Source organism: Leptonychotes weddellii, chromosome 1 (genome assembly GCF_054177405.1).
Source record: "Leptonychotes weddellii isolate Sample4059 chromosome 1, ASM5417740v2, whole genome shotgun sequence".
NCBI classification, from domain to species: Eukaryota; Metazoa; Chordata; class Mammalia; order Carnivora; family Phocidae; genus Leptonychotes; species Leptonychotes weddellii.
The window spans coordinates 62,595,884-62,609,382 of record NC_138369.1 but is presented as its reverse complement, the minus strand read 5'-3'; the positions used below and the strand labels follow the sequence as shown (position 1 = coordinate 62,609,382).

Sequence of the window (13,499 nt, the reverse complement as noted above, 5' to 3'; positions counted from 1 at the left end):
CTTCCTAAGATCAGGAACAAGGCAAGGATATCCACTCTTGCCATTTCTATTCATCATTGTGCTAGAGATCATAGATAAGGCAAGAAAAATAAATAAAAGGACAAAGCAAAACTGTCTTTATCTACTGACAACATGATGGTCTATAGAAAAAGCCCTAATATAATCTAAAAAAAAAAAAAAAAAGCTATGATAACTAATGAGTTTAGCTATTCTGCAAAATAAAAAAACAACTCACAAAAATCTATTGGATTTTTATATATTAACAATGAACAACAACGGGAAATTGAAATTGAAAAATAAAACAATTTTGTTTACAACAGCAGAGACACCCACTTTTAGCCAAGATGGAATAACAGGGACCAGATGTACCCTTCTGCCTGAAACAATTTTTTTTTAAAAAGGACAAAATACATGAAACAAAAGTTTTCAAGATACTAGACATCAGATAAAGAAGGCCAGTGATTCCTGAGAGACAGAAAACAAATGAGATGAGTCATCCAATTGCTTCATCTTATTGTCACGAGACAGTTTCCAGGCTGTGGTGAAGGGGGGCAGGGGAGCGGTCCCCAGGAAAAGGACTCCCTGAGTTGAGGAGATGGACTTAGGCATCCAGAAGGATCATGGCAGACAGAATTAACCGACAGCCTACTGGAGAAGAGATACACAGAGAGAATGCGGGATTTCTGCAGGGAATGTAACAGAATACTGCTCAGTGCATGAATGGCAGTAAACTGCCAGAACCCGGGAAAGAGCCACAGAAAGAATTAGAGGTAATAATTCCCAGCACTCACACAGGTCTAGAAACTGTTCCAGTTCCCACTCGCCAGAGTGGAAACCCTCCTGGTTCGTGGGGCATGGAGTAGATGACCAATGGGTCTTGGCTCAGTAGTGCCCAACAAAACTTGAAAGTAAGACTCTAAAAGATCAAACTGTTTCCAAGCAACTTCACTGCGCTCCTAGTGCCAAGCTGAAGGATATTTATAGGAATCCAAAAATATCCAGCTCCAACAACACAAGTTTTACAGCAGCAGAAGGTCAGTAAAGAATTACCAGGGATAACATAATAATAACATAAGGGAGCACTATGCAGCTGTAGAAAATGTAAAGATGAGGAAAATCTCTGAAATAATATGGAGTGATTTCCAAGACATAGCTTTAAGTGAAAAAACGCTAAGCCATCAAAAATTGTCTACAATATGTTACACTTTATTTTTTTTTTAATTTTATTTATTTATTTGTCAGAGAGAGAGAGCACAAGCAGGGGGAGAGGCAGGCAGAGGGAGAAACAGGTTCCCCACTGAGCAAGGAACCCGATGTGGGACTCAATCCCAGGACCCTGAGATCATGACCCGAGTGGAAAGGCAGCTGCTCAACCGACAGAGTCACCCATGCTCCCAGTATGTTACACTTTATGTAAGAAAGGAATATAAGATCATACACCCATATCTTTGTCTAACAATGATTCTCTATTGGCTACATTCCTGAAGAAGGAATTCTGGGAAGATAAACTGGAGACTAAGAAAATGGATAGCCACAGGAGTTTGTGGGAAGATGTTGCGAATAAAGAGATGAGGGACTAGGGTAACAGGGTTGAAGGAAGAGTGCTACTTCCTTGAATATTACTTTTGATCTAACTCTGATTCTTAAAACCACAGTGATATTTCATGCATCCTTCACATACCCCCAAATTAAATAATTAAAAGCAATCAGGACATTAGGGTAACTCAAAATGGAATACAAACACTAACAAATGAACCTGACTCTATTACAAATAAATAACGTACCCACACCTAAGGGCATGGGAAGAAACGAACTGTCCAAAGTAGCTCTGGAAACCTGTGTCTTGACTGGATACTCTAAGGCTAAAGACAAAAATTACTATACATACAAATTATAATCTAGTTAGTAACTAATTTTTTGCTTTTGTTTTTAAATAAGGATAATGCCTAGCAGTTTTGAAATTATGTTTATAGTGAAAAAAGTGAATAGATCATAGATAATGAGAGCCAGGGTTTCTTAATGTTAGAAAAAGGATTTATAAATAAGGAAAAAGGGAGGCCTAAAATAAACTCCACGGTAGATAGAGATAGCAGTATTAACTCATGATATTTTTTTTTTAGTATTAACTCATGATTTTTAATAAATGTCTATATAGAGACAAAATATGTATGTACATATGGATTAGTATACATACATAAAATGACTAGCTCTGTTTGCTTGAAGGTCAGAGCAATGACAGCCCAATAACAATGAGACTACCTAACACACAGATACAGGCTCTAAACACTACATTCAAATAAAAGGAACCAAGGCTCCTTCGAGAAGGGATTAATTCTAAGGCTGGAGAATCATAAATATAAAGTGAACCAGGAAAAATAAATAAATAAATAAATAAATAAATAAATAAATAAATAAATAAAATAAAGTGAATCAGGAACATCATGTGGGACCAGAAAGTAAGAAAATGTTCAAAAAGTTGGGGGGAGTCTTGATAAAAGAACACAGGAGTCCACCTGAAGAAGGCCTTAATGGCTCAAACTGGAAAAATGATAGCAACAAAATTTTAGGAACAAATCTGGATTTTTTTTTTTTAAAGATTTTATTTATTTATTTGAGAGAGAGAATGAGAGAGAGAGAGAGAGCATAAGAGGGGGAGGGTCAGAGGGAGAAGCAGACTCCCTGCCGAGCAGAGAGCCCGATGCGGGACTCGATCCCGGGACTCCAGGATCATGACCTGAGCCGAAGGCAGTCGCTTAACCAACTGAGCCACCCAGGCGCCCCACAAATCTGGATTTTAATCCATGAACAAACATCCATGAGTCCCTAATGATATAGATAGATAATGAAATAAGTAAGGAAATACAGAAAAAGAGAGAGTTCTTCCTCACAATAGTATTCAAATTAATACATGGAGAAAGGAGGAGAGAATCATTATTACAGAAACACCATAGAAATAAATGATGCAGACAAGATTTTGGTAATGTTGGTTGCTATTCACCCCAGTATAATTTACACACAATAAAATGCTCCATTTTATGTATATGGCTCAATGACTTTTGACAAAGATATACACCTACGTAGCCATCACAAAAATCATGATTTGGAATGCCTCTATCATGTGAAAAAGTTCCCAGCATGCCCCTTGCAGTTAATCTGTCCCATCCCTGGGTCAAGACAGCCACTAATCTGCTCTCTGTCACTGCACATTAGTTTGGCTTTCTCTAGAATTTTATATTATATTACTCTAAAAGCATTCTAACCTAAACTGTAAAGTCAATCAACAAACTCTAAGGATCCAATACAAAGGTTTTCTTGTTTTTTTTTTATGTTCTCTGAAAACATACCATATAATATCTAGGTGTCAAGCTGGACTTCACTTGGAACGAAATTCTCCCTGCATTAGTGAGGATCCAGAGAGGAAAAAACACAACCTACGTCATGTTGTGCAACAGATGAAATTTAATATTGGACATATCAGCTGCTACCAGCCCTGGGGCTGGAAGGACAATAGGAGGAGATGCTATAGCACAGCTGGCTTGAAAATCCATCCAAGGCTAGAGTTGCCTGGAGAGACTGGAACCACGCAGGGAGGGCTGATTCTCCCCTCCCCCACCCTTCAGTCCCTCCAGTGTCTCCTGTTGGCTGAGCTTCGGCGGAAGCAGGTGGCAGAGGAGCCTGGGAAAGGTGGTGTGGCAGGAGCAGCCCCCGCAGTACTAGGTAAAGCAGGGGAAAGCCAGGAAGAGGGTTTCAGGGTGAACAGGCAAATGACCAGCCCCCTCCCAACGTGAAAGGCTTCTTTATCTTCCATTTGAAAAAAAACTAAAGGGAAAAATGGGCTGGTATGGAAGGTTTGAGGTTCTAAATATTTTATCTTGACCTTTGCAAGTAAGGTGAAAGGGGACAAGTCATTTCATTTCAAAACACCTCCCTGGGGTGTTTTGTAAAATAATGAAAATATGCCAAGAACTTATCACAGAACCAGTGCCAGATGAACACGAAGTAATCTCTATGCTTCAAATCTTACCTTGCAGGGTCATTCCATTTTGAGCAGAAAATGAAACAAATTGTAAGTGAAAAGAGAACAAATATTTTAACATCTGAGCATTCCTCTTTGTAAAATTAAATAAAGCAGAGAGACTGATAGAACAACAGCCAAGGCATTTATCTTTTAGAAACGTAAAGTATCACTAAGCAAATAATAAGCCAGAGAAAGCAAACATTCGTTTTCCTGCTATTTCAGGGTGTGATCCTAATTCCTTCAATTCAGCATATTTGTGAACTGCCTTGCCCTCTTTCCTGCATTCTCTCGAGTCTTCCGTCCTTGCAGGATGCTGTTCTTTCACACATGTTGTTCTTTCTTAATAAAGTAATAGCCGACACAATCTGCCCTTACAGTGTAATTATGTTAGCCTGTTGTTATTGATTTTGTTGCTAAGGTCTGAGAATCTGCTAAAGCTCCACAGAGGGAGTAGTAGGAAGTGGGGGAGGGAAGAGCATGTTCTTATAATTTTCCCATAAACCAGATGTTTTCTTTAACTCTTACATCTTTAAAATATTTTCTCTTGAGAGCAAAAAAAAAAGCATTAGAACAAGTTTCAGATGCCAATTCTTATTTTCTCAGCATACCACAAGTACACACCCAGATAACTGAGTGTGCAGAATTCATGCCTGTGTGTACTTGTGTATCTGCTCCTCATTTGATAAGCTACACATGTAATGCAAGTAAAACCTGTCTCTTCAGTCAACTAGATACACTTCTCATTTCCCGGTAATTCTGTTTCAAGCGCTATTGCTGTATTAATGCACCACCTTAACTTAGTGGGGTAAAACAACAATTTCATTATTACGCAGGTTTTATGGGTTGAGAATATGGCTACGACTCAGGGGAAGCTATCACCTGGGTTCAGCTGGGATGGTCCATCCAGAATATCACCTCTCCAAGCATGGCAGTTTCTGGGTAGTTCTATTTCCATAGCAATTGGTTTCTCCCAGAACAAGGGTCCCAAGAGAACCAGAATGCTAAGTGGCCCTTTATGATCTAGCTTTAGAAGTCCTGTAACTTCATATCCTCTGTATTCTATCACAGTGGCTCTCAACCAGGGACAATTTTGTTCCCCACAGAAAGTTTTGAAACTACTTTTAGTTTGTACAACTGGGGGACGGTGGGAGACGGACTAGAAGCATCTAATGCCTCAAGCCCCGAGGCATTGCTGCTAAATATTCTATAATGCACAGGATAGCCCCCAACAGCAAAGAATCTACAGTCCAAAGTGCCAACAGTGGTGAGTTTGAGAAACCCTGCTTCATTGGTTGAGGCAACCACAGCCTGCCAGAGTGAAGGAGAGGGATCACGGGGCCTGATTCTCAATGAGAGGAGTGTCAAAAAATTTGTGGACAGTTTTATTTTTAGTATTTTTATTTTTTTAAAGATTTTATTTATTTAGTTGACAGAGAGATAGAGAAAGAGCACAAGTAGGCAGAGTGGCAGGCAGAAGCAGGCTCCTCACTGAGTAGGGGGCCCAAACTTGGGCTTGATCCCGAGCCGAAGACCGATGCTCAACTGACTGAGCCACCCAGGCGCCCCTGTTGGCAGTTTTAACAACTGCCACAAAGTCGTTAGTTTACTTTTTTTCTAACTGAGAGACCAAGTTTTCTAGCAATTCGATGCATTGGAGGTAAATTCTGAAATGAGAGAAGAAAGCTGACATCGGCTAAAGCCAGGTAAATGCAAATGCAAATTCCTAGATCAAGTGACACAGCCAAACAGGGTAGCCTAGGTGGGGCTATCATTTCTATAATTTAATGTTTGCTCTTTTTTTTAAGAAAAAGATTTTATTTATTTGAGAGTGAGAGAGAGCACAAGCAGGGGGAATGGCAGGCAGATGGAGAGGGAGAGGCAGACTCCCTGATGAGCAAGGAGCCCGAAGCGGGGCTCGATCCCAGGCCCCTGGGATCATGGCCTGAGCCGAAGGCAGATGCTTAACTGACTGAGCCACCCCCGGCACCCTGACATTATATGCTTTTGACTTTCATGTTTCTGTCTTTTCACTTGTTCCAATATTGTCCAGCCTTAGGTGAATGCTATTTTTAGATATTAGTGTGGTTATATTTAAACATAATTTCAAACCGACCTGACTGAAATGTAGAGCACATCTTTAAGCCCCAGGGCTCCAGGAGAGGAAAATAGCATCACTGGATGGCAGGGGGACGTGTGTCCCAGACGTCAGCAGTCCGATATCTCTCAGTCCCTTCTTGTTGAGGAATGGCTGGCTCAGCGAGGAGAGAGCCTCCCTTGAGACTGTTCCTAGAACCAGGGTAATGTGTGTGGGCAGCATCAATTGGAGGCGGCGGATGCCATGGAGCCTGCTGACTGGTTTCATATCATGGGAAATAAAAGTGTAAGAAAGCTAATTGATGGGGCGCCCGGGTGGCTCAGTCGGTTAGGTGTCCGACTCTTGATCTCAACTCAGGTCTTGATCTCAGGGTGGTGAGTTCCAGCCACGTGATGGGCTCCATGCTGGGTGTGGAGCATACTTAAAAAAGAAAAAAGAGAGAGAGAGAGCTAATCGCACCAACAGCTTTGCTTTTTTGTTGTTTTCCTTTTACTGTTTTCTAAAAAATGTGTACAGACATTCCTTTATTTGTTCTAACCATCCTAACCATCTTTCCTACTGTCTTCAGGTAAAGCACCTGACTTCTTATCTCATTTTCTTCAGATGATAAAAGAGGGAGATATTCTGGTTTCATTCCAGTATTCATCAGATATTTCTGGAGCAACTCCTCTGTTCCATGGTCTGAACTGAGTATTATAGAGTGTAAGAGTGGACAGAGAGACCCAAACTCACTGACGGAACCCAGGGGGCCACCTGCCCCAATGTGGTCTAGTGGGTGATAAGCCCAACTGATACTTATATATAATAATATATGTATTATATCAGATGTATAACTCAAACATAAATACATATTTGTATGAATTACAAATGAGGAAAGAACCTATCAACGCTAAAAGTGTCCAGAAGGCTTTCTGGAGTCAAACAAATCTAAATCAAGAGGGAATTAGATGCAAAACAGTTGGGGTGAAGTAGGGAGTGGGGAGAAAGCAAAGTAGATAAAGTCCCCTTTTTAGGTTCAATATTGTTGTTTTTGTTTTTTGGTCTATTACTGGATTTTCTACCTGTTTGTATATGAATGTAAGATGGTAGACACAAATTCATAAATCTTTATACAAAAGTGGCAAGTAATTTAGAAAGGCTGTGGAGTATTTGCTCCGTACACCGTTATTTTTCTGCATGTGGATATGTGCCATTATAATATTACATCCTTTTTTATCTGTTTTGCCCTATTTAGACACCCCAGGAAAAGTTCATTTTTACCCTCTTCATTTCAGGTGTTCTGTTTTTTTATTTGTTTGTTTGTTTTTAAGATCAACCTTAGCTCACGCTCACCAGTGATCTAAGGTGTTCCTTTAACCAAGCTCCTGAAGCTGACCCCATGCGATAAAGTTAGCTATCACTTCTAACAGCTTCATATTTGCCTCAAAAAAGCCACAAAGCTGCTTTAATTTTCATCTCTGGATAGTCTCCTGAATAACAAACACATTTGCTAGGAATGTGAACAATGGTAAGTTTGGTAATTGCCTTCACTATTTAAACACTGCCTGATTGAACTGGGCTTTGTTTTCCAGAAAAATGGATTCTCTACCTTTTTGCCATACTTAATAAGATGCTCCAAACTGGCTTGTTTGTAATGCCAGTTATACGGAGACAGCCCTCCAAACTGCAGACATCAATGCTTTGTGGATCATCCTAAAAGAGGGAAGGTTTTAAATGAGAAGGAAAGATACAATTTGACTTTAAAAATAATAATCAGGCTTTTCAAAATACCACTCTTTTCCTCTCCCCACCCAAGCAAGTAGAGTGAGAATCAGTAAGGGCCCAGTTAAAACCCAGTTTTGGGGGTCCACATGGTCTAGCCCAGTGCTATTCCTCTACACTCTCTCTCCCATGGTTGCTCACAGACCACAGTCTTTGATCTAAGCCCTGAGCTCCCACCACATTCTCACCTCTTCCCCCTCTCTAATTTTTATTTTTATCCTCCTGACTTCAGCTCTCATTTTTTGCTCCATATTTTGCCCTTAACTCAAGTTTTCAACTTGATTGATTACAATGTAATCATAGCTATAGATTCGGCTTCATGACTATCAAATCTTCGTTCTAGGTCCCAAAGCTCATGGCTTCAGACTCCTTATGGTACTCATTATTTGACCCCCAGGATTCCTGTTCTTAAGACTGCCTCAACCAAGGATAGAGCCTTAATGTGTCTCGTGTGGACCCCAAAAGTGGAAATTTATCTGGAAAGAATATAATGCCCTGGTTAAGATTGCGGAACGCAGAGACAGACCTACTTGGATTTAAATATCAGCTCTGTGAATTACCAGTTATATGACATTTACAGGTTTAGTTACAAGCCTTTAGATTTAATTTCTTCATTAAGTGTTGATGTTGATAGTATCTACCTCCTGGGTTTGTAAGAACTAAATAAGATAAAAATAGAAAATGATTATCCTATAGGCAAATAGGTATCATTATTAATGTCATTATTAGCATTATTGGTAGCACCGTATAAGCAATAATGAATTATAATAAAGGGATTTTAAAATTATCTTATGTTCTTTATAAATCCCACAGTGGTAATCACATTAGTATCACCTCCTATAGGGTGCATGCTCAGTAGACACAAGCAGACTGATTTGATGTGTTCATAGTTAGTGAGGTCATTTCAAACTGGGAAAACAATTTTTGGTGCTGACACAACTTGTGGCTATTTAAGATTGTATCTGAGGTGGAAACAATACCATTACTTAACAATTCTCTTTGTTGTAGGGGTTTCAAAAATATTTCATTGAAAGTACAAATGAGGAAATCATCATTTAATAAAAAATTCAAATTCCGTTGTCTACCTTTACAATCATACACCTTCCCCTAAATCAGCAAGTCTCAAACTTAAATTTGCTTCAGGATTCCTAGGACCTGTCCCCAGATGGATAGGTGTGTCATGAGCCAAGAATCTGCATTTTTAACAAGTACCCCATATTATTCTTATTATGGTGCTGCCCTGACTCAAACTTGAGGACAATTAATTTGAATAGAAAAGGTCAGGAAAAAAAAGTCTTAAACTCATTTGTTATTATTTTTAATTGAGATATAATTGACTTATAATGCTATGTTAATTTCAGGTGTATGATATAATTCAGTATTTGCATATACTGTGAAATAAACAGCACAGCAAGTCTGGTTAATATCTATGACTATACGTAGTTACAAACTTTTTTCCTTGTGTTGATATCTTTTAAGATCTACTCTCTTAGCGACTTTCAAATATGCCCAGCAGTTTTACTAACCAAAGTCACCACCCTATATATTACATCCCATCATTTGTTTTACAACTGGAAGCTTAGACCTTTTGACCCCCTTCACTCACCCCATACCCACCTCTGGGAACCACGAATCTATTTTGTTATCTATGTTTGAATATTTAAAAAAGCATATTTGATTACAAAGTTCTGCAACTGAATTATCTTAGTAATTGCTGCAGTCTCTATTTGTTCTCCCCATGTAGATAAGCAAAAGTTGGCCAATGGCAGAAAGAGGTATTTTGTTGCTTCCCTTCACGAGTTAGTTTAAAAAGTCATTTTTGACTTAAACAAAGTGTTGCTATGACCTCCTTGGGCTTGTGTCATATCTGTCTTGGGTCGGAATGGCAGTCCCTGTCAGGAATGAGGCCCACATGTTTCCCAATCCATACCATGTCCTGCTTTTATATCCCAACTGCATGTCCAAATCCCATACTCAGAACCAGGGTATTATCTACAATGTAGCATCCTACTCTATGCAATTGGCTTCCTTATGTAAGAACCTGAAATAAAGAAAAATGTGTCTCCACAAATTCAGAGAAAAGTTTTCTGTTTTGGGCAACAAATAGGCCCCAAGGAGGAAAAAAAAAAAAAAGTGAGCAAGAGGCTAATCTGTGTCCACAGTCCATATTTTAAGAACTTAATTAATTTGTTAGACACTTTGTCTATGATACTAAATTCTCTAGAGGCCACCAGCTATACATGCAGTGTATATCAGTGAGCTAAGGAATCTTTTGGAGCCTTACTGAATGGTAGGAATAAAGCAGAAGCTTAGTCTTAGATGAAGCAGAGAGAAATTTAGGAAGGAGTTAATAATATTTTTCTTTTTTGGTGCCTCAGCCAAAAGATCCCCTAAAATATAAAAAAGAGTAGATCCCACAAATGGGAAATGTATGGAGATGATCTCATCCTGGGTCTCCTAGGGCGGTCACATTTCCTAAAAAATGTTCCTAAGAGGTAGGACTATATATAGTAAGTAGGTTAAAGCAAGTCTCATTTGGCCCTGAGGATTTGTTTGAGCTGCGTGAATAAAGGCTATCAGTGCTACTGTGATGTAATCCTTATGTAGATGAATTTCTACATGCTGAATTTATTACATATGTAATTATATGCTCATTGATGGATGTCTTTCTTATCTGGGGATTAGCTGGTATTATTCAAGTGGAGGCACAGCCAGACCTAGAACATAACCCACATTCTCCTGATATTTACCTGCCAGAGTGTAATGATCTTTAATTTTTAATGTCCAGCAAGCACACTGGTCACTGGAATAATACCATGTTTTTTGTTTTCTCCTACCTTTGGAAAGCAAATCATTTTCTGTGAATGTAAGATGGCCCTGGGGGAAAGAAAGTAATAAAGACTTCCTTAGGTAATTAAAACCAATAGTTTCAACATTGTGCCAGACTGAATAATGGCCTCCCAACGATGTCCGCGTCCGACAGCCCTGAACGTATATGTTAGGCTGTGTGACAACCAGAGCTTTGCTGATGTGACTAAACGAAGGATGTTAAGATGGGAAATCACCCTGGATTATCCAGAGGGTCCTATTTAATAATCACAGGGATCATTCTAAGAGGGAGGCAAGAAGATTAAGATCAGAGACAGGAGATGCAATAACAGAAGTAGAGGTTGGGGTGATTAGCTTTGAAGATGGAGGACAGGGCCACAAGCCAAGGAATTCAGGATGCCTCTAGAAGCTGAAGAAGACAGAGAAACAGATTCTTTCCAAGAGATTCCAGAAGGAATGCTGACACCTTGATTTTAGGCCTGTGAGACTATTTTGAACTTCTCACCTCCGGAACTGTAAGATAATACATCTATGTAGTTTTAAACCATTGCGTCTGTAGCACTTCATTACAGTAGCAATGGGAAAGGAATGCAGCCAATGTACCTTAAATTGAGACCTGCATGGCCTGGTGTGTTAATATCCATAAGACAGATGCTGCTCTGGTCAACAAACTCTAGAAGGAATCATCGTAATGCAAGGTAATGCAAATTGAGATATGCATGTGAAGAGAAATGAGGTGAACACAGTAAAGTAAGTAAGTAAGTAAGTAAGTAAAATACAGAAAGAATTACTGACCTATAACAACCAGATAGGGCCAAGAGAATAAAAGTAGTTTAGAAGAAAGAGGAGTTTATTACCAGCATTATTGGATAGAAGTTCTCCAACTGCATCGCTATGAAAACTGAGGCACAAGAAAACTTACCCACTATTACCCAGCTGATAAATGGCAACCAGAATTTTCACCCAGAAAGTCTGGCTTCAGAGACTGTGCTCTTAGTTTCTCTGCTCTACCATCTCCCTTGTTATTTTAATGGGCAAGTTTTCTTAACACGTCAAAGCCCCAAGAACTGTGTTGGAGCCTTGGATGCACAGGAGTGCTTTAGCCGAAGATGGCAAACAAGAGCAGGAGAGGCAAAGAAAGACAAGGAAAAGCAGGAGTGATCTGGACCCAAGAAATGTCATCAGTACATCAGAACCAGCAAAGAGTGGGAGAGAGTAGACAGACGGCAGAGATGAAGACAATAAGATGCTCCAGAAAGGCAGAAGGTCAGAAGTGCAGGAACACAATTAGGAGCACAATTTAAGAACACTTGAAACCCAAAGAAGCCTCTACCTCAAAAAGGATAATGAAGACAGTCCCTGTGATTGGATCCAAGTGTTTTTGCATAACTCTAAGCATATGGGAAATCTTTTAAGAGTGGATGTTAGGAATCATTGGGGAACCTGTGCAGATATTTATCATGTGTGCACCAAAAACAATGTACAGTAATATTCATAGAAACACTATTGATAATGGCTCTTCTACTGGAAACTACCCAAACATCCACTAACAGCAAAATGCATAAATTGTGGCATTTTTACACTATGAAATACTATTCAGCAATGTGAATAGAAGACTTACAGGTATACCTGAAAATATGGCTGAATCTTATAAATATGATGGTATGTGAGGGAAAGTTGACATTAAAAAGATCTTAAGATTCTATTTAAGTGAAGCTCAAAAGCAAGCAAAAGCAGCTAAAAGGATTTAAAGTCATGAGAGCTGTTGCCCTTGCAGGGGGTGGGCAGGTAGGGTCTGGAGAGAGACAGAGCTAGCAGAGCTTCTAGAGGACAGCTATCCTGGGTTTTGAGCATAGGTGTGTTCAATTTGTGAAAATTCAATGAGTTGTACACTTACCTGTGTACTTTTCTGTATAACTTTATATTTTAATGAAAATATAAAAAAAAAATATAGATAGATCTTTGGGGGGATAGATGTTGAAAAAATAACATTTGTATCTGAGCTAAGAATCAAACTGTGCTTGCATATTTAATTCACACTGTGGAAAAAAACTTCATAGCTGGTTCAGAAGAACCAGGACTCTGTGCTTTTTTCAGCTGAGCTTTTACTTAACACTATTTGGAGCCTACAAGCTTACTGGCTGTATCAGGGACAAATCCTCATTGTTTGCTATTACTAATTACTAGCCACAGATCAATTTACTTATTATGTCTGACATAGATTACTTATTTTTTTTCTGATGAATGGTTCATTCATATCTGTGAATGGTTCAAATCACACATGTCCTAAAAAGTAATCCACATTAATTGTACAAGAGATGGTGGTTTTCTAGCTCTGTGAAATAATCCAGTATCTGTGTTTAACTGTCCAGTGACTTGTATAAACATTCTATCATCTGGGTACGTGTTTCTTTCCTCTCCTGTTTTGGCATATTCACTACTTCCCGGTTGTGCTTGAGATCACCTTGTCTAAAAATTTTTCTTTAACAGGATGTCACCAGGGCAGTCAATTAAATATATGTCTATATTTTATAATGTGGAAACATCTATTGGGCAGTGTGGATGAAGACAAAAGGCAGCGGTAGGAATGTGTCTAAGTTTACACTCGGTTTCTGCCAGTTCTAAGTTTTGCTTAAACTAAGCATCAAAAATCTGAACTGTCTAATTTTTAAATGTTATCAACAAATTTAAAATTTTTTAAGCTTTCTGTAAGACAGACACACCATATCTATGGGCAGGATTCAGCTTACACATTGCCAATTTGAGCCTTCCACAAGTATGATTTTCTTCATTCCT

At 39.1% G+C, this 13,499-nt stretch overlaps 1 long non-coding RNA gene across 1 annotated transcript in view; it reads left to right on the top strand.

Moving 5' to 3' along the window:
• Positions 1 to 606: 606 nt before the first annotated feature.
• LOC145717108 (uncharacterized) overlaps positions 607 to 13,499 on the top strand; it is a 37,640-nt gene continuing 24,747 nt past the window's right edge. The window contains exon 1 of the long non-coding RNA XR_014140139.1: positions 607 to 770. This is a non-coding gene — a long non-coding RNA (uncharacterized LOC145717108). The remainder of the gene's footprint in view (positions 771 to 13,499) is intronic.